The following is a 20,736-nucleotide window of genomic DNA, read 5'->3' as shown; positions in this document are numbered from 1 at the left end:
CTATCTGATGAATCTCTGTGTCAAATAAGAAACCAGATTAATGTCTATAAATCTATCTTGTAGCGCTGCAGGGTACAAAGCTACATCCTTGAAGTGAAGATCGATAGTAGAGGGCGGCCAGGCACTACAGCAATAATAGACTCACATTAATCTGGGTAACATCACTTACACAACAGTATTACTACTTCAAATTAATTTACTCTATGATATCAAATACATTTTCTATCATTACTGCAAGATGGAAAGAAATGATTGTCACTCTTCCTAGATACTGTATATGTAGTAACTGAAAGTGGACTGTGTTTATTTATTGGAACAAGACAACATGTTGTAGGAAAATGGGTTAAGTGCTTTTATATCACCACGGTAACTGACTGGGGCCAATCAGCACTGCCCCAAGAAAGTCAGACCGTTGAAAAGCGCCGGTATTTTAAAAACATAAATTTATCTGAAGCAGAAGAGTTCTTTGGCAGGGTGCAGTGTTCAAAAGATCAAGACATACCAAGCTGCAGAACCTGGAAAAAAAAAAAAGGAAAAAAAAAAAAACATAAAGGCCAGCAGCTCCTTAATCTCACACAGTAACAAAGAACTGCAGCGCTCAGCTCCACAGGATGTTCGCCGGCTTTCTTTCCTTGCCTCTTTTCTTTGTTTTCTTCACAGGATCTAAAGTGCTTTTATATCACTAAGTGGCGGAGGGATGGTCAACAGACGGTTCACTTAAGCAGCCACGCCAACTCCGGTGCCTTCTGTGCAGGTAAACGCCCACTCTCTGCCTTTTACGCCCCCGTCATCAAAACAAAAGTGTTAGACAATGAAATATTCTGATTTAATTTTCCTGTTTTTCTTCTCTCACAAACTCTGTTAGACTTAGAAATAAGATTCAACGTGTAAACGTGCGAGCTGTGATTCTCCTGCTGCTCTGAAAGAACAAACGCATCAATGAGAAGGCTTCACTCAAGAGCTGAAAATACGTGTTATCAAAGCTTCACCCCTCTACAAAGCAACAAAAAAGGATTCTGTGGGCGTGTTCGTCAAAATGCACATCTAAATATTATTATTCACCTTTAGTTGCTTCTTTTTACTACATTGCAAAAATTAAGCAAGACCTATTCACAACCTTAGATCAGATCTTTCTGGATGTGTAATACAACACTCTATTTATTTTATTACCAGGAAGTCCCATTGAGATTAGAAATCTCTTTTAAAAGGGAGACCTGGCCAAGGTAGCACCCAGTTAAAAACGATGTAAAACAGATACTTCACGCATAAATGAGCAACGAAACGGTGAAACATTAAAACAATAAGAACAGAGTGACAGCTGTTGAAGAACAGCAGCCTCTCAAGAGGATCGGTGACATTCCTCCTTCACTGCATTCTTTCTGAAACTCTTAACATCATTAAAGGATATGAGTGTTTTTAATCTTTTTTGAAGACTGCGGTGCATGATAGGAGAACGCTGGTTTGTCCATCTGTCAAAAACCGGGGAACGTTCAAAAGCAGCCACTTGGAGGCTCGCAGATGGTAACTACTAAAGCTGATGGAGAGAAGGCTGGTGAGGTATTCTGGGAGTTTACCCAGCAGAGCTTTATACAATCTGGTATTTCATCATGTTAGTGTTTATAACCATTGATGGGAGAAGCGAAGAACATTTTTGAGACAATGCGATGTTCTGGTGGGAATTTTTTGGATCTGATTCATGTGGGTGTTACTTGGACATGTACCACCCACCTAGACCAGACCAGGCACCCCCAGCCCACAGCAATGACCCTCCTGGACTGACTAGATCCCAAACTGATCAAGTATCTGTGGGATGATCCACAAAGGCCCGTCCCCTCAACCCACAGGACCCAAAGGCCCCCACTAACAACATCCTGTCACCAGACACCACAGAAGAAACATGTCCAGTCTCTGCTGAGTCATAACTGTTTTGGAGGCACAAGGGAGACCTAGGAAGGTGGTCATAATGTTATGCCTGATCGGTGCATGTCCTAATATAACAGCCCTGCACTAAATCCTCACTCATGACTGTTACAATGTTCAATTAATGTTGAAACACTGAGAGAAATGTGGTTCATTCAGCAGCACCCGACCGCATCTTTAGTCTGTGATGCTGTTAAAGAAGTGTTTCTCAGTGTCATTTAGCCTGTAGCTCAAAAAATCAACGAAAATGGTGATTGTCAAAATAATAGAATTTTCTACACATTTTTAAATGTGGCGATAAAAGACAATAGAATTCAACAGTGCCACAAAATACAGCCTCCAAAATGTTGGTTCAAACTGAAAACCTTCACAAAGCTAGGAGTTAGTGCAGTATTAGAATGGATTCGTGTTCACTAGTGTATCTAATGAACTGGCAAATGAGTGTACCCTGCAACGATAGGGTGAGATTTTCAGTTAGGTACATATATGAATTTGCTTTGAATACATAAATGCATCATAATGTTAACATTCATCCCCATATATGGCGGCTTTATGGAAAAATAAAACGATCAAATGCAGAAATTTTACAAATATCTGACTATGATTTGCAAATTGTTATTAAGATTTTTCATATATGAGTATTAGTGACCAACCACCGCATGGATGAAATCATCTCGTGCAAAGGGATGGTGTCCGGGGTCTGCTTGGTTAAAAGTTACACCACTGCAACTCACACCCCCTCCTCCATGTTACATGCTGCACGCGATAATACACACTCTCTCCAGCGCACAGTCAGTCTCCCTCTCCACATCCACCTCTCTAGTGCAGGCGCGCGCGCACACCCACACACCCACTCATCACCCTTTTCAGACGGCGCAGTCCTTGTCAGTGCAGAGAGGTTAGGGCTGCAGGTCTGGCCGCGGAAATCCTGGAGGATGACTGGGGATTGAGAAGGGAGCGTGAGAGTGAAGTGGAGAGCGGCACTCAATCAGCTTCTATTGAATCTCACTACAGTGGGATCATTATAAGCAATGCAGTCCTAAGGGACACAGCACAGCACGTTTCTTTACACTCGACGGAAAACAATTCGGCTTCGGCTAAATGGTGAAATTGCCTCAGGATTAAATGAAATAAAGATGATAAAATGCAACAAGATTATTTCGCTTGCCGACAGCGGCTGACGGGAAAAAGTAAAAGACATCACAAGCAGTGGAAACAGGAGTCATGGGGTAACAGCTGCAGAGGAAATATTCAGGTTGCGAAGAAAACAGGGAAGGAGCGCAAACTTCTTCTTAAAAGTTATTTAAATGCAGCTTTAACCACGAGTGCTCCCCGCATGATGAGCGGATACAAATGGAAGAGCCCACAATAATACCGGCATGAAATGTGTAAATTAGGTCCCAGGAAGGTTAAACGCTATTTCAAATGCACCGCGGTAGCTAAGCGTAGCTCTAATGACAGTGCGGTAGCGCCGAGAAAATCATTCAGAGAAAATGTTTCAGCGTTCATCATTCTTTGTTTAATGATCGCATTTGGAAGGCAGGTACTTTTTAAAAATGGAAATTAAAGCTGGAATGAACAATGACTTCTACAGCTATGACTGGTTTCGAATGCTAAACACTTTTGAGAAAATTAAAACAATAAAATGCTCATCAACCCAATGTGGGTCTGCTGAGAATGTGTTCAGATTTTATTGAATCGAGACAACAAAAAACAAAACTTTGAAATTTTAAATTGAAATTTTCGATCCATTTGGAACATATTTTTGGGAGGGAGTTTTGGTCTGCAGTGGATCTACTGGGCCAATCAAATCATTTGGGCGAGCTTTAAAGGTCCAACAGTTTACAACAATCACAGTGTTTGCAGCTCTGTTGAATACGCTGAAGCATACTATACCGGGCATAACCCTAACCCTAACCCTAACCACGGGACAGCCAGTCTGAATGAAAAGGATGCCAGTACAGGTTGAATCGATCTGCATGCCGCTGTACTTCGGACCGGTGCACTAGTTTCTGTTATCGAGGATTTTTCCATACGTTTAGCATCTGAAAATATGAGACTCATAAAACTAATCCTGGCAGGTTCAATGGTCAATGTTAGAAACCTTCAAAAATAATGTTTCTTCTAAATGGGAAGATGACATTTAAATCAAACAAGTCAGTTCAAATTTGGGGTAGTTGAACTGAAAGAAGAGTTCGAGAGAAAGTTAGAGGATAAATTAGAATGATTTCCACCAGGCGTCTTCCGAGGACTTCAGTTCTGACTTATTCTTGCGTCGGTATTTCGGTCTCAGAATCTCAAACCGAAGGCTTCAGGTATCTCACATAAAATCCTTTATTCTGTGAAATAATTTCACTCGTATGTTCAGTGCCACCGGGTTCAAGATCAACATTCCTGGCTCACCTATTAACGTCGCCTTTTAAAGATATTCAATACAAGCAGCCTTGCAGATAGAAAATAAGTTGTGTCCGAAAGCTGGTGTGTCCTGTACATTGCTGAGAGAAGTTGAATGCTTTAAATGTCTCGCTTTGAATGTATCGAATGGACAGTATGTACGAGACAAAGACGTGAATATTCGTTCTCGCTGCTGGAACAGAAACGAATAATGAAGCAACAAAGACGCTGGTAACTATTAATCAACCTGCAACCTGCAACATTGCATCAAACTGTTATGAAGCCTAAACTGACCTTACCAACCATGTAATTTTCTTTTGAAAGACAGACATTTCAATACTCTCAGGAGGTGGCTCAGCCTGCAGATGAGCAGCGCTGCATTTGGAAAGTGAGACGCGACTTTGATAAAAGTTTTTCTATTACCTCAGCTATTCAAGCAAATCCTCCAAATCAACTTTGCATGTTCCAGTGATTTCTGGGAACCTTTTTCGCACATTTAACCGTCATCCGCTTGTATACTGATTCATATTTAACAGGCCTTAAACCAATAAGGAAATCTTTAAGTATCACACATACACGTACATACTGAGCCAATTATGGCTCTATTACAGCGGGAGGAGGAATGCAGCAGCGTGTGATACAAAATATAAGTGATATACCACCTGTAAACTTAATTACATTTTACTTCAGCAGCTCCACATGTGACAGCACATAATGCACTATATGAGATTTAATCTACATAACTACTGCAACATGAAAACAGTATATTATATGGATCAGAACACGTGCTGTGTTTATCATACAGTCATGAGAATACTGGCCCTGTTCACACTAAGCATCAACGTGCCTTTTGGTTGATCTTCTCACAAGTGGACAGATCTAAGTGATGCATTTGGAGTCTGAACACATAGACTTTAATTCATTCTGCACAATGATTCAAATGTACAAGTATGGGAAGACTTTAAATTATTACGAAACTTCCAGTTCCAGTGATCAGAGATTTGCGTAGGTGTCTACCCTGACTAATCTTAGAGGGGGAGATAAATGTACGCTTGATAGCACATAGGGCAGCCCATGATTTCATGCTGACATTTCCACGCTATACAAACAGCTGGAGTGATGAATATTTGTTGTTTTTAGACGGCAGGTGTGAAATACCTAAAACTCTCGACGCTTTCCAAAATATCTGGGTGTTTATCATCCGGTAGAGCGGCAAACTGAGATCTGACTGACACGTGTGGAGATGCATTTTAATGGCAGGTTTGAACAGACGTACCCAGAGCTGTTCACTTGTAATGGGATCCCGAAAGCTTGTTACACACTCAGTGAAAAGTGAGGAATTTGTTCATGGCACCTAGGGCTGCAAGAACAAGAGCAAAAGTTTGTTCTGGCCAGGTCATTTATACCTCACGAGAAACTGCAGAACCGAACTCCGGGGAAGTCGTCATAGGCCCCTCCCTTTGTCATAGGCCCCTCCCACTGCAGCATAGGTCACACGCGCTAAGCATTAAGCAAAGCAAAGCAAACCGCTAAGGCAATTTCTTATTTATTTTGGGATGTGGGCCAGTATGATGACCTCTACCCCGGAGAGATTAGTGGTCACACTAAGAATATTAGCATCTGGAAGCTCCAGGATTGGCCGCTAGCAATTCCACTTTTTCCACATTAACCGTAACCCACTTCCAATTCCAAATCAGAAAATCACAGAATAGTTGTTGGACACTACACGGGAAAAAAGTTCTGCCTCGATGATGTGCCATATTGTTCACACTGTGCTAGGATCAAGATCATATTTCTTGCCTCTCGCGGCAGAGTATGTAACAGCCTTAAGGACATGCGATGATGCCAGGTGTGAACGGGGCAATCAACATTGAGGCAATGTTTACACATATCCGATTTTTGGGTGAAACCACAGTTCTGCCTGCCGTCACTGATGGATCCGGATCTTCCCGAGACTGGAACTGCACCCTTTTGAATCCAAGTCCCCTGACGTCTCATAACCAGAACATTAATGGTGGACTCCAGGCTTGTGACGGTGCTGCATCAGATATTGACCTTTGTTGGGCGGCTAGGTCCGATATATAGCCTACTGTTGCTTCACAGCTACAATGAGGTAAACAGGATTACACTGTACGCCATGTAAGGTTGATTCGCATGCTTTGCCTCTTCTTCTTATTTTTTTTTTGTTTGCGGTCTCTAGCAGAAACAGCGCCACGCATAGGCCTGGGATATGTACTACAGCCTTTCTACAAATAGATGCGGATTCACAATGGATCGACGTTTACAGAGAAATACTCGACACAACGCTACGGAAAACCGGATCGTTTTCGTATGTGTGGCCTGAGTAGCATTACTAGTTTAAGAACGGCACGCTTTACAACCTCTACAACATCTTAAAATGTTTCTCTTCTCATGATATGATGTCTAGCAGCCTGGCCAACTTAAGAGGAACGTTTCTGAACATGGAACTGACAAAACTATTTACCTGTGAACTCCAGCATGTGTCTTCAAAAAAAATAAATAAAACAACAGTTAAAAATGTGGATGTGTTGTTTTTTTTTTTAACCTCACTCACTTTTCTGTGTTGCCTGCTTCTGTGCCGTCATATTGCATCAGTGATATCCGTTGTACAGAGAACAAGAGATCAAGAGGGCTTCTGCACTGATTCTTTTGCTTTGTTATGACACTAAATTCTGCTTCAGTGCTCTCTGCTAAATGAACAAGCCACACATACACCCACATGTGTGCACATACACACACACACCCTGACACAATGACAGATAGCTATGAGCACATAACTTGACACAAGATAATTTGTTATTTTGAGACTATTGATTTGCGCGTTACGCAATGAAACGAGTCTCTTTCAGAAGCATCAGCACAACAATCAATTCCAGAATGCACTCCTGTTCCATTGCATTCTAACGATATGATCGATATCTTCTAAGATGCTGAATACACATAAACACGGCGTCATTATCTAGGGCAGAACACAAAAATGTGAAGAAGAAAAAAAAACCTTGACAAATGTGACAAGAAAACTATTGCGAGATGACACTGTTTCATAAGTGAGGTTCCTGAGACTGAGGCCGTGGAAGCACACAGCTCCCCTGAATATCATCCATCACCCAAACACGTAGAAGAAAAGAAGAATGCTTTATTCTATTTTTAGGGTGGTATTTCTACATTGTGAGGTTACGCTATATGCTTTCATTATCTTGTAAGGAGAAAAAAAAAACGCTGTGGTTGATACATAGGGCAGCAAATTATCCAATGAGCAGGGAATGCCATTTACAGACGGGGTCACAAGTAATGGAAAGTCATTTTCACCAGGGGCTGTTTTCCATGTACGGTAGCTACTGTGCTGCCAGCTCAACTAGGACAAATGGCTGCCTCTTGCTCGAATCACTACGGTAACCTAGACTAAGCTGCTAAGGAGCCCCAGCTGAGGGCTTGGAAAGCCGAAATGTTTCCCCTGATCGCCACAGTGCAGCCTGCAGTGTGAAGTACACATTTACAAGTAGTGAACATCAGGCTGCATCAGTCCCTTTTAGTTATGAATTTTCAACATGCATTTCTGTATATTTTTACACAGCCAGGAGGCTTAGTAATATAATGTTATATTGATTAAACATTTGTCACTTCTTGGCGTGAATACAACTTGAAGATATTGGTCAATAAAGCAACAACAACAACAACAAACAAACTCTGAAGTCAGAAGAAATAATCCTTGTGTTCTTCGCAGTGATGGCAAAAGTGGTGGATATTCACACATCAGTTATAGGAGCACGGCGACAGTAACATAACTGACTTCAGTGGAAAGTCACAGGTATTAGTGGGAGTTAATGTTTTAGGTACCACTCAGATATGAAATGTAATCTAGCTTGCGTAAGAGATCCAGAGTTTGAATGCTTCACAGGCGCACTGCGCTACACAGTGTTTAAAGCTTTGGCTCCAATGGATGGATGATGTAATTGTTCATTTCTGAATTCTTAAAAGCCCTGTAGTCAACAGACACACACATAATAAAAAAGCTTCTTCAAACACACACACGCACAAACACAGCAAATGTTTGGACAACTTAACTTGAATAGTCTTGAGTCTAAAACTGATATGATTGTAATGAGATTTTTTTTTTTTTAACATCTTACAGGGAACTTTAATTAGAAGCAGTAATTAAATGAGTTAAAATACTTCAGCCCTTAACAATCAAGTTGTGTAAAGGAAAAAAAGTTAATAGCCTTTGGCCAACTTCCTTGCAAATAAATAACTTCATATTCTGCATGACAGACATTTGAGTTCGTAGTAATTTACAGTTTAATCTATGTACAAGGGATTTTAACATTACTGCTTCAACATGGTCCCTAACAGCAGAGGAGCTGTAAATACCTCATTCTTATTCTATTTTTGAGATTATTTTATTTGACTCTTATTCTTGCGTCTATGTCTGGTTCATATATATTCTTTGTTATCTTGGGAAGCCTGGAAAAAACAATTTCCCTGTGGGGATCAATAAAGTGATGTGTGATCTTGAATTTTGAAATAGAAAATGGGCTAAACCAGATCATTTCTCACAGATGTCATAAACTCCAAATCTGTCTCCCAGTGCCTGTTACCCGTAGCCGAGAAATAAACTGCGCATAGTGTGACAGTAAATAAAGCAAATTAGAGCTTCCTTTGAATTAACATTGTGAATGGTTTTAACTAGATAATGAGAGCCTCTTAACAGTTAAGCAGTAAAGCAAGTAATTGCTTTTTCATGGACTCAGGATTTTGAATTTCTATCATGTGGTGAGAGTAAGAAAATCCAATCATATGGATAGCAATTACTCTCTTCAGTGAACTTCTGACATGGTTCGTTTCCAAGGAAATCACATTACTTACCGTGATCCATACTTAATTTCCTTTCAGGATGTCAATGCTGTCTTCTGTATGTAGCATAGCTAACATTTTATTAAAGGCATGTACTGCTGTCATGTACAGCCGCTCCAGTTACAGAGACGACTTATTCGAAACGTGGTGTGAATGAAGAAACTTTGTTTGCTTAAATTCTCTCTGGAAGAGAGAATTCCCAAGTAAAGCGATGCTCTCATTCTCTGTGAGAAGAGAACAGGCTACAGCAGACAGGAATTCTCTCTAATGTGTGTCTCATTTGAGTTTTCTTAAATATTTTACCTTTAATTCAGTTTTGCCAGAAAACTGCTTGTTATTGGACAATGAGTTATTTACGTTTCATGTCTCCCTATGAATTGAACTGTTGCAAACCTGCATCAAATGATACAACTATTTCTGTGGTAACACCGTGCCCTATTTAGCATTCACAAGCCATGCATGAACATTATATATATAATATATATTGTGACAGACTATAATGTAGCTGAAAGAAGCTTGTAACTCCTACGTATTGGCACTGGCAACCACCTTGAATTTGAATTGAATTTGAAAAGTGGCCATGGAAAGAATAAATCCTTATTTTTGCTCTCAACTACATAAAAAAACACATTATTGAAATATGTAAGATGTATATTATGAATGTATATTATAAAACATTATTATTATTTGGTAGGGATGTCCTGATCAGGCCTTTTTAATATGACTGGATCTTGGTGGGCCACAGCCAAACCAAGTATTTTGCAGTATTTTGTTCTAGGTCAAACCAAACCCAAGTCCCTGTGGCATCAAAATGTCCTCAAAGAAGAGAAACGCTCAGAAAATTGTAAATGTAAAGGCAATGTCGATGTTTGACGGCATACATGGAATCCACTAAGGCGAAGGCTGTGGCAAAACAACAACAAACACTGAACGCTGCAAGTTCAAGAAGAAAAACCTTTCCTTGAGACAGCATCAAGGAGAAAAATATTACAGAGAAGGTTGCAGAGTTCATAGCGCTGGATGGCCAGCCCATTACTGTAGTAATGTCGTCGCCTGTTGCAGGGTCCGGAGCCAAGGTCCGAGTTACCCTCTCGACACAATATTAGCTAACAGCTCCATTTACTGTACAGTCATACAGTGCACACAATGAGATCTAGGACAATACAAGTACGGTAAGAACAGCCTTTATGAATCTCCAGGGGAGGAAATTTAGTTTATTAAAGAGTGGATCAGGACTTGGATAGGAAGCAAAAAAAAAAAGTTGATCCCTATTAGCCCCAGATCAGGGCCAAATACAGGAGGGATCCAAGCAATCCTTTTGATTTCTTGCAGTTTCAATTTTCGAACCAGTCTGAGTCAGCTTGCGACTCCTTCCATTCGGTGGCCAGCTCGAGCAGATTGCATTACCGGATTCAGTCATGGCGAATGGTTGCCACTAACAAGTTACTGCTCCTCTCTGACCCCTATTTGTGTGGTCGGCGCGTCGCCTTTGAGTCCATGTGTCTATCTGTGCATGGGACTGTGAGCGTGACCCTGAGTGACTCGTTTCCAATAAGAAAATGAAACCCATTGTGGGATTGTTTTTTCCCCTTTCTAGCAAACCATTTTCTTTTATTACTTCACCTGCACTTCCTTGAGCCACTGGGTGTGCTCCCACGCTGCAACTCCCAGACAAGTATCAGCAGCATCTATCTTGTGGACAGAAGTGCTGAGTGGCTATTACTTCTCAGCAGACCACATAAAAACCACAGCAATTAAACGCTATTGGGCCGTTCGACTTTGTCTTCTTAGAGGGAAAAAGGGGGAGTGAGCAGCGAGAAAGGAAAGGCAGGGAGGAAGAGGGGGAAAAAGAGACCTCAACTGATGCTGTTTAACCAAGAGAAAGACCTTCACGTCAGTAGTTTGAAGATGGAGGAATTAAAGAGTGTGAAAGAGGCTGTGAAATTATGAATGATGAATTATAATACCTGTTCTCAAAGGGACAGGGAAGAGCTCTTCAATGTAAGTTCAAATTAAAGTAAAAGTAGATGGCAGCCTGGGATTTACAGTAAGGTCTCCACTTTTAACTAGAGTTAAGGCCACTACACACCTAACTGACAAATACCAGCAACGAAGGCCATTTGTCACAAAAAAGTTCAAATGAGGAAACTGAAGGAGCTATGATTGGAGGAGATGCTAGGAAGCTATGAACAGAGCTTAGTAAACAGCTGGTTTCTCCTGAATCATGTTGATCATTTGGTCTGCGGTTGATGCATTTTCTACCTTCATTGTTTTGTTTTCTTTCATTGCACATCCTTTTTCCTGTGCACTTGGTTTACTCAGTTGATCAGCAAGAATGCTCTATTTGACTTGTTTTTCTGACATTCAACATACTGAATCTGCCGGTCCAACTAGTAGCAGAAACGTGGCACAAACCTCCAAAGCTAGGGACAAAGACTCTCCCAAATGTCCCAACAGTCAGCTTGGTGTGTCACGGCCCTTACAGTGATTCTACTGGTGCCGTCGTTTCTCCTCTTACAAGGAATATTAAATTATAGTCTGTTTGCCTGCTGGGTTCTTTTCTTTTTTCTTCCAATGTTATTAAGAAAAAGCCTTTAAGGGGTTTGTGGAAGTCATGAAAACATCTGGGAGATGGAGAAAACTTTCAGCTAAAACTGCATGTTTGCAGAGCATAAAGGCAGAGGTAAAAACCCAGTATGACTGCTCCGGATCATATGCTGTCACTCAAGTGGATTGGACAGGCCAGTGCATTATCAGGATATACAGTACAATATATTTCTGGTCTGGTCATGCTTTTATAAGCTCCCGAGGCATTACAGGAACTGGAAGAACTTTTCACCAGCCAAAAGTTGACATAAAGATGAAGTTATGGGGAACGTCGATACTGATTAAAATTGATACTGGTCAGCTGAAAGGGAGGCTCCTCAGGGGGAACAGCACATTCATCCAATGCAACATTTCCTTTAACAGAAAACTAAATGCAAAAAGCTTCCAATAGAGCAAGATCAGCATTCAGAATATGCCGTGTTGAACATTCAGTCATCGATCTGCCGTTCATTTGAATATTGTCGATACACAGCACTGACCCTGATATCTGTCTTTGTCTCAGTCTCACTGACCACATACTCAACTCTCCACGGTGCTCTGCAGTCAACCAGGCGACTGTAACCACACGAAGCCAGACAATAAAATAAAATAATAATTATCTAACGTGTTGCTGGGTGCCTCATATACAAAATGTACATCACTTGACAGCTTATTTTAGATTACAGGTAAGGAATAACCCCAGGGTTTATACAAGCAACAAACACAATTTGTCTTTTTACCACACATTGATACAGAGGAGGTGTAGGTGGATGATGGGCACACAAAGCAGAGTCTGACCCACAGAACTTAACACAAGTTAAGTCTGGGAATGTCTTTATCATTAAACCAAGGTCTTTTTCTAATCTAACCAAGTGGTCCAAACTCTTACACGTGACTGTAAAAAGTCGGATACTGGTGAAAAAATTAATGTCAGTGAAAATATGAGCGATACCATATCTGTACCAAAATGTTGCATCACCTTAACAAAGATAAAACATCATTTAAATCTTTCTATCCTGCAGCAGAAGCCAAAAAAAGAGACTATGGAATATAGCCAGTTCCCATTCCTTTAATTTCCACCATCACAAGCAGGAAGTTAATCCACAAACAAAATCTCTACAGAAATAAGAACAACAACAGCATAAATCAGACTCATACGTCTACTTATTGTATTTCTACTGTCAATAAAAATAAATAAAGTGTCATTATTACCCGTCTATGACTTAGAAATAACAATGTTTAGCTTGTCGTCCTATTTCACGGTTCATCTAGTTACCCTACAGCTCTACAGTCAACCATTAATTCATAAAAACAAAACCATTTTGCCGTGTTCTTCACTTAAATCTCACCCCTCAATATTTTTTTTTCACTATTTCACTAAACCTTACCTGTACAGAGAAAACCGAGCAGTGTTTTTCACAGTTTGACGTAGTGACAGCATTATTCCCAAAGCTAAAGTCACTCCTGCTACTGTTGTCGCTGCCACAGCTGAAGACTGTTCCCATTCATCACGGTATGTCTACATGCTTTCCACACAACTAAAAATAAACGTCCTCAGTTTCACGGTAACCAGGATGGAGATGCAGGTACATAACACAGAAAAAGCATGATGCGCGGAGAACTAACCCTGAAAATTACAAATGGCCGCCTGTCTCATTACACAAGCTAATCACATTAGATACCCTTCGGAAGCTTAATATAGATGCTGCCCTGTGTGGCCTTCTCTCTTGTAATCAGCCTTTCTATCCATCTTTTCCTCTGTTGATATATCTTTTACCTTCTTTGTTCGCTTTTTTCCCACTGATTTATTTATTTATTTATTGCCCCTTTTTCAGTCTTTGTCCCTTTGCCTTTCTCTTATTCCGTCTCACTTTTTTCTTTCAGCGCCTCTCCATCTTTGTCACTTTCTCCTCTCTCTGCTGACCATGTAGATTTATTCAAATGGGATTTAAGGACAGAGCGTTGCATTATTCAAACCCCTCGCAGACATGAGAGCTGGGAACAATGGCGGACCCATTAAAGCGGACCCCCCCCTTTTCTGAGGCAACAGATCCACAGTGTACACAGGTAAGAGGCAGCATCATTGGGGAGAGAAGTCAACACATGCACATAATTCATAAAGATGGGGTTTTCTGTTTTTATAATGCTTTATGAGAAGACTACAACCAGTTTGAACTCCGCCACAACACGTTCTTTCAAATCCACCACCCAGCGTTGCACATAGCGTTGACAAATGTGTGATGTGAGATCAGAAAGCAAACACTGAGCAGCCAGTGAGCGCTGAGCTTGTCGTGGATTTCACAAACTTAAAGTGGGAAATAAAGAGACTGGAACCAACATACTGAGTGGTGCCAAGTTGGCTTCAAACATTTTATCTCTCAAAGTCAGAGCCAAAAGACATCAGTGATTGACATAATAGACTGTCACCCTATGACAATCTATATATGTGGGATTAAATGTACTAACGAGTGGACAGCTGGCTCCGTATTCTTTCAAACCAAAGACACTATTTATAATCTTACTGCTATGGAGTTCGGTTGGCAGTATGTATGTATCAATCTTCACAAATGCTATGGACTGTAATTCATTGAAGCTGTTGGTAATGATAGTCATTAGCTTCCATGGTAAAATGACATTGTTCAGAAGAAAATGTAAAAAAACAACAACTTCATTTTGTGGTCTTCCATCACATGGACATGAAATCTGGTGACTCTATTATAATGGGATTAACAAGCATTATTTTATGTTAATGGTTGCTTTGGGCTCAATTGCATTTGACATCTTAACATTTGGGCAAAATTCATTAACTGATGATTAAAGCCGTAATTGAACTGTGGCATCATCTGACATTTTGTTAGGAAAATATTGAAAGAGACTCGCTGATTAATCGTGGCACTCTTTCTGACCTTCTGACAGTGATCTGTTTAGACCACAGGGAGGAAAGTCTTGTGATTTTATCCAATGAGAACAAACAGTTTGCCAATAGCCGTTGGCTATCTCGATGTGCAAGTAAGCACACTGTTTCCCCAGCCCGGATCGATGTTTCTCGATTAGGCTGCCCAAGCCAAAACGAGTGCTGCAGCTTTCCTGTTCGTCAGCCGCCCATTCTCATTCAACTAATGCACATGGAAACACATGCGCAGACACATCTGCATTCACACACTCGAAAGGCGCTCATGCTTAAACATGAAAAGACAAACTGATGTCACAGACCCGCGCACGGACGTCATTTGTCCCACGGTATTTAGCACAAACGTCAAGATAGTGTAGAGTCTTGCTAAAAATCAATGGGCATTTGCAACAATCAATAGCTGGGTTCCTATGAGAAGTAATTAGAAAAGCAAACATGCTGGGCTTCTTCCATCCTCCTCTCCCATGTAGGGTGAAAACAGAGTTTAAAGCGACGGTGATATTTGTAAGAAGAGGGGGTGAAGCATGTAGAAAAATGTAAATGAGGTTGTAAAATGCATCAAACATTCATGTGAATTAAACAAAGGCCTTGGAGTGTCTTTCTTGTGACATAAAAAAAAAAAAGAAAAAGTCGTAATTGTTGCCTACAACAAACTGGCTGTCAGAATCCTACTCTAAGTGAAAGCATAAGTGACAAAATTACATAACTACAGGCTTTGGCTTTGGCTTTGTCTGGCTTCTGGCTTGATTTCCATTTCACAGTTATGACTGAAATAATCTACACAACTGCTTTTCAAATAAATTTTAAAATACCAGCACATTCTTGTTTTATATGTTGAAGGCTCTAGTCTTTAAAATACTATTGTATTGCTATTGTGTACATGCATTAGTTCTTTTTATGCCTGCATAACAGAGAATAAATGGATGCAGGGACTCTTGCAGACTTTACCTTAACTTCTCTTCTTACAATTAGAATTAATGTAGAAGGTTGAGTTTACACAAAAAATCTGGACTTTTATTGTCCTTGTTAAAGGCTGCATCAATCATTACCAGTGTGACGTCAGCCTGGTGTAGCCAGACTTTTCATTTATTTATTGGGGCATGGAGTGGCGCCATATAGGGGGGAAAAGTTAGGACAATTCCAAGGGCCCCTGACTGAAGTAAACAAAAAAAAAGAGAGAGAAAATTATTAAACCATCATCAATACAATATAACTTCGTAATATAATAATAAAATATAGTGGTAAAGTAAGTGGTCTTGATTTTGGCAGTAAAAATTAAATATCTGCTAATCAAAAGGTAAATAGTATTGACCGACCACCCTGTTATTCTGCATGAAATGGTTTGTTCCTGCCTTAACGCATCAACTGCACACATTGCGCCGCAAGTAGTCCGTAGTTACTAGATCCACAGACATAATAAGTTATTACTATGGCTACGTCAGTCACAATGCTGAATCGGGTTTTAAAAAAGGGAAAGAGGAAAAAGAGAGAGAGAATGGGGCAAAAAAGGGTTTGTGAGTGGCAGAAATTAACCTGTTGTACATAGTGAAAAAAGCTAGCTAGCTACAGGTCAGAGTTAGGGTCCGTGTACCAGTCAATGATACCATTCATTCATTTGAATTTTAATTTAGACCGGAAAATGAATTAAACGGAAAAACTGTTTGTTTTTCCATTACTTGTTTTTCAGTGTCATATAAAATAAAGATTTCAATCTCTATTTCTAATATTATATTATTATAATAATGTTTGGTCAAATATACAACATTCAAAAAATGGTCCTTGGCAGTTATTTTGATCTCTCTGTTTTCTATCCCCATGAAGTCAAGAAGCATGTGGTTTTCACCCAGCCAATCAGCAAAGACCACTCTAGGTCATGGAACAAGTCATTATAGCATTTGACCAATCAGCAGAGGGCCAGAACTCATCCAACTTTTTTGTTTTTCTAAAATCGGAAAACTGCGCTTTCAGGGCTCTGCTACTTCCAGATCCATAGCAATAACATAAAAACTAACCATGGTAAGCTGACGAAACTCACAGGACGGCTTCTATAAAAGACAAAACATGTTGATCGTATTTGTCTGAAGCTCAAATCTGCCTGCCTAGAGAAATCTCGGTATCGGTTACAAGATTTAGCTACCTTTCTCACAATTCACTTCCTATCAATTCATGACCCTGGACGGTCTCATATGATAGAGAACTAGAGATGAATTAAGTGGTGCGGACTCGTCACATATCTGGTTTGCTAATGATTAGCTTTACCTGGGGGCACCACATGATTAAGAAACTACCGCCCTACATCTGTGTTTCATATGGCGCATTCTCACAAGATAAGTAAACTGGCTTAAACTGTTTTATGGGTATGATGTCTCTGCTACTTTCTGCTTCACTCTGGATTCAGATTTATTTATTTTTTTTTTAAATAACACATGATGTGATGAGAGTGTATTGATCCCGAGAATTAAGAAGCACGTGGCAGTAAGTATGCAAATCAGCTGATTCCATCATCCTTCTCAATTTCCTTTGTCTGGTGGTTCAGAGCAGTGGTGTCAAACTCAATCAGAGAGGGGGGCAAAATTAAGACCCCGGGCCAACCACACGGATATTTATTTAAAATGAGACACAATTTGTCTTTTCAGATATATTATCAGAAACCGTTCATACAGAAATATGACTTTAACCTTTTCCAAGCCATAATAAAGAGAATAAAACCAAGCTCGCTAATTAAACAAGTAATGAGAACAAATTTCAAATAAAATACACACCTGACACCTTTTTGTGTGTTATTCTCATTGGGAGATTTCCCCCCGTGACTGTTTTACCAACTGGGGCCAATACGAAGCTATTTTTCATATTTTTCACAACACACTGTGACATTAACAGTCCACAGTTTGGTTCCCGAACATTATTTGTATCTGGCGACATTTTTTGAATTTACGCTAGAATGGATTTAGAGCTTATTTTTCTGTGAATGGGTCAGTGACATCTCATCTTGGCACCGTAACAGCCGTCCAAACTTTCAGTCATGTTGCACATGCTTCATCAATTTTAAGTGACAAAAGGTCCAAAAAGTGAATCAAACAAAACTCTTTAAAACATCACAGATGATCACTGATTGGCACTGGAGTAGTTTAATCACAGGAACCTCTGTGTTAGGACAAATAGGTAATTTGCGGTGTCATTTTTACTTTACAAATTACGGAGATGGCTGATTCGCATGGGATTAAGATCACAGACGATCTCTTGTAATTATTAGAAATTACAAGAAGTCCCCAGGTGAAACTAGTCCTGGGCTTAAGACAAAACTTGATGAAAACCTCAGAGGCTGAGTTGTCGAACAAATCAGGACACACACAATTTCTAGGGATCCAGTTATTCTATTTAACACGTCTTATATATTGCTGCAAAAACTGGAGGTTAACACATCGTCTCACCTGAGTCGGCTAAACAGCCAAAAAAACAAGCCACAGTGTCTCTGGATCACCGAGATATGCGATTGGACAGTTCCTAAACCGAGCTAACGCGGCTAAAAGAAGTATCCAAGAACACAGACAGAAAAGAGACCTTTCAGGAGTTTCAGCAGAAGAAAGAAAGAGCAGGAGAAGGGATGTGCGCAGCAGCCTCGGCAGAAGAATGGCCATTATGTGTGTTGAAAAGAAAGCTCAATGATTGTTTTTTTGTTGTTGTTGTTTCTATTATTTCAGGTGTCACGCTGAGTTGTTTTTTTCATTGCGTGGCATTTGTGAATCCATCTTTGCATACGCTCATACATAAAGACAGAGAGAGTGCACTTTAATGAGGACAGAAGGAAACATTATGCAAAACACACACTCACCCAAACATACTGTATGCTGTAGCATGCATCCTAAGTTGCCACTTACCTTGAGAGTAACAACCGGAGTTGATCCTTTTAACAGGTTACTGTCTACAAAAAAAAAAAAGAGAGAGAGAGGTTGTCGATTATTCACACATGTCAAGCTTTGGTTTTTATTTTAAATCAATTAGAGCTGCAGAGAACAAGGACACTACAAAAATCACACTGAATTTGCATTTTCCAGGAATAAAAAACAGGATGAATTATTAATTTGGTTTTCTTGCATGTGTTAAGGATTTTACATTTGATGTTAAAAGATGTTCATTGTGGGTCTGTGCTTTTTACTTAAGGTTATGCAAAATTAAGATCTATCTTTATGGAACTTTAACCAAACAAACAAACCTTTTTCTAAACACTCACGGTTGCTGTATTTCCATAAAATGAAGTGAATTTTAAGAAAGCCTTTGAAATGTTAAGAACTTTTTTCATCAACTTTCCCAAAAGTTGTTACAGAGTCACTCCAGTGAGAACTGACACACAGATCTGAAGAGCCAATCAAATAGTTTGGATGGTCGTAAGAGTAACAGCACTGTTGAAAGGAATTTGTTTACAACAAAAGTGTTCTGGTTGCATCTAACTGCATTCAGAAGTATTTTATCTCCAGACTGGTTTATATACGCCCCCTAATGAAATCCAAATGGATTGTTACCCCACTCATATTCTGACAAGATTTAAGTCTGGCTACATCTGGCTTAGTATAAATCAACCTGGAATCATGTCATGCGCTGCAGTAATGAAAAGAGCAGATAAGGTACAGGCAGCAAACTGAAAAGTAGATAAAGCCTCAAAGCAAAGGAAGAAAAAACACAAACTGTCGCCTTGACCACCTATGAGATAAAAATGGCAGCTTTAGCAATAATTTTGGAATTGGAAGTTGTAATTTTTCCTTCATGCCAACCAGGAATGGCCACATATTATGCTGTACGAAGATATGACAAATACAGGTCTTCAAAAACCTTAAATTTCCAAAACAAAATGAAACCAAACCAAGCCACCCAACCAAAAGGACTCTACACTTAAAAACGTGCATCAAAACAAATGATGGATGGATCACAGCTGCTGACGAAGGGACCTGATCAATTTTAAACCGATTCCGCTTCAAACAATCGCTGCCCCTTGCTGTGCCTCTGACAGCCTCTCAACACTGCACGGAAACACGACCATAGCTTAGTTAATTAGCATTTATAATGGTTCTGAAGGACACGGGAGAGGACTCTCTCGTACACTTGAGACGTGAGCCACCTCTTCATGCGGGAGCAGTAGACGCAGGCATGGTCTGTGCATGCGCATGCATAACAGGGTTTAAACTTTCCTGTTGCGAAAGACAATCAATATAGCGTTATAGTTATAGGCTCCTCTCATGCTTCTAATTATCTTGCCATGTTATTCCCACACTTAGACTCACAATCAGTTACTGTTCAAGTGTCGAATAAATGCAGGGTTCAAGTGCCTGTGTTTGCCGTGTGCGGGAATGCCTATAAAGGCACACGCATGTAGCTGATCTCAGTCCCCCTGAGTGGTTTCAACCGAACCTGGGGTCAAACTTTAAAGCCCCACACTCACATTCAATCTGTCCCAACACGCGCGAATAAACAAGCTCCAATCGAATTGAATATTCACAAGGACAGAGCGAAAGAGGCACCGGCGGAGTCTCTGGTGTTTTACAGGAATAAACAAATAATTTACATCTAGGTCAGCGCGGTGGCTCAACGCTCTGCCAACATTCGGAGGTTTTTAAGAAAATTAATACAAATACGTATAAATAACAGAACCCAATTATAAAATATGAGACACGCGAAGCGTTGTATATCGAGACGGGTGAGTAAACATGTCCCGGAAAAAAGGAAATAACACTAAAAAAAAGCTAGAGCTGAGCCGAGAAGCTCAGGTCCTGATTGTTTTAGATGTTTTCCAGAGACCCAACCATTGTCCTCCGCAAAAACAATGAGAAACAACCCTATGGATGAGATGAAGCCATCGAGTCAATCAAAAAAACATAATCACGCATGACTCACAAGAACAATATTACAACATGGCGTATGATCAGAACTCAATCTGTCTGGATCTGGTGTCACATTTGCATATTTTTGGAGGTAATTCATTAATTAGAGTCATCGTCATCTTCTGTACAAGGTGCTGCGCCCAGAAAATGTGTTGGGGTTGAGGTTATAAATAGGTTATA

General features: G+C 40.1%; 1 protein-coding gene across 3 annotated transcripts in view; it reads right to left on the bottom strand.

The window, feature by feature from the left end:
• tnr (tenascin R (restrictin, janusin)) overlaps positions 1-20,736 on the bottom strand; it is a 162,526-nt gene that overhangs the window by 91,124 nt on the left and 50,666 nt on the right. For all 3 annotated transcript variants that reach the window (XM_047590240.1, XM_047590241.1, XM_047590242.1), the window contains exon 2: positions 18,562-18,605. The gene's annotated coding sequence lies outside the window, so the exon portion shown is untranslated. The remainder of the gene's footprint in view (positions 1-18,561; positions 18,606-20,736) is intronic.

This window comes from Mugil cephalus, chromosome 7, assembly GCF_022458985.1.
Source record: "Mugil cephalus isolate CIBA_MC_2020 chromosome 7, CIBA_Mcephalus_1.1, whole genome shotgun sequence".
Classification (NCBI taxonomy): Eukaryota; Metazoa; Chordata; class Actinopteri; order Mugiliformes; family Mugilidae; genus Mugil; species Mugil cephalus.
Note: the sequence above shows the minus strand (reverse complement) of the source record. Positions and strands in the feature narration are given on the sequence as shown.